At 41.4% G+C, this 1,882-nt stretch overlaps 1 pseudogene; it reads left to right on the forward strand.

The window, feature by feature from the left end:
* Window positions 1-1,057: 1,057 nt before the first annotated feature.
* LOC102481993 (ubiquitin-fold modifier 1 pseudogene) lies at window positions 1,058-1,882 on the forward strand (annotated as a pseudogene).

The raw sequence follows: 1,882 nt of genomic DNA on the forward strand, positions 1-1,882 counted from the left end.
GAACAGAAAAAAAATCAATTTAAAGAGAGAAATAGAGGATACAGAGGGTGCCTACTACTCTCTAGATTGGAGTCTGGAGAGTGAAGTCTCAGCAGAGAACTTTCAATAGTCTTAGTCTCTGAAAGGAATAGCTCACAGCTCAGACACAGGAATCCAAGAGACTGGGCCTCGTCTTGCAGGCCACCTTTCATGAGTGTACCTTTAATCTCCAGAATTGTCTTTGGAACATGCAGCACTCCATAGGCTGGCATATTCTGTGGCATGGGTTTAACCCATCTTTTGGATTTGGGCCTGGTATCGCCAGGCCTCCTCTCTTCAGTGCACTCTCAGCCCCGGGGATTATATTTGGAACTTGCTACACTTTGGATCCCAGCTCTCCTCTGGCCTGGACTCAATCCACCCACCAGGAAACTTGGTCTTGGTCTCAGTAGGCCTCCTCTCATGAGTGCACCCTCAGACCCTGAGATTGTCTTTGGAACTTGTGGTTATCTATTACCATGTGCTTTCTGCAGCCTGGGTTTAACCTACCTCTTGAGAAATTTGGGCCTGTTTTCGGCAGACCTCCCTCCTCTTGTGAGCACACCCTCAGCTTTTGGGATTGCCTTTGGAATTTGTTGCTCTTTGTAACCTTGCTCTCTCCTGCCTGGGCTCAGCGCACCCTCTGGGAAGAATCATCTGGTCTCAGAAGCCCTCCTCTCATGAGTGCACCTTCACCTCTTGGGATTGTCTTCGGAACTTGTGACACTCCAGCCATTCCACTGCTGTCAATGTTTTTTGAATGAACCTTAAAAAAAATTTTAAAGCAAAACAACCTGGCTGAATTGATAAAAATACAGAAACCATCTATATGCTGCTTGCAAGAAACATACCTCACTGATAAAGACATACATAGGCTGAAAGTGAAGGGTTGGAAGTTTCCACATAAATGGAAACAAACAAACAAAAAAAAAAACTGCAGCTTTGATACTGATATCAAACAAAATAGACTTTAATATGAAAGGTTTAAAAAAACATAAAAAGGACATTCTATAGTAATAAAAGAACTAATTCACCAAAAAAGATATAACACAAATATCTACGCAATCAACACCCAAGCACCCAATCACATGAAAAAGAGACTCGTAGATCTAAAGGTAGAAACTGCAACATGGAGGAAGACATGACCCAGAGAAGGGCGAGGAGTTTTCCAGCTCAGCAGAGCAAGTGGGGCTGCTTGCAGTGTTGGTGTGCAGGTTCTGTCCTGAACAACTCCATTATGTCGAAGGTTTCCTTTAAGATCATGCTGACATCAGACCCACAGCTGCCATACAAAGTATTTAGTGTTCCTGAAAGTATACCTTTCAAAACAGTCTTAAAGTTTTCAGGAAAACAGTTTAAAGTTCCTGCAGCAAGTACAATCGCCAATGATGGATTAGGAATAAATCCTGCACAGACTGCTGGAAATGTTTTTCTAAAGCTTGGTTCAGAATTGCGAATTATTACTAGAGATCCCGTGGGAAGATGTTGATATCTACTAATTGGAACATATATTTACCTTTCAAAATAAATATTGGTATTTTGTTGTTGTAAAACCAAAAGCAGGCATTTAACAAACTAAGAAAACAGCAGGGGTTGGTGATTTAATGAAAAGTTACTGTTTTGTCTCTTCTTATTCACACTCCTAATGTGAATGCTTATGAATGGAGCATCACTAGAGAAGATCATACACCCTTTGATTGATACCTCACAACACAAACAGGCAACTCCTTTGGTGTAAATGATTATTGAATGTGTTGTAACTGTAAGATGCTTCTGATCATTCTTTCTGAGAATTTGGACAATTAAAATGATCCTGAGAGATTAATGGAGGAGAAGGGATTGCAGTGTGGTCACCTCCCCTGGG

The sequence above is a fragment of the Tupaia chinensis genome, unplaced genomic scaffold (assembly GCF_000334495.1).
Source record: "Tupaia chinensis unplaced genomic scaffold, TupChi_1.0 Scaffold147773_1, whole genome shotgun sequence".
Lineage (NCBI taxonomy): Eukaryota > Metazoa > Chordata > Mammalia > Scandentia > Tupaiidae > Tupaia > Tupaia belangeri.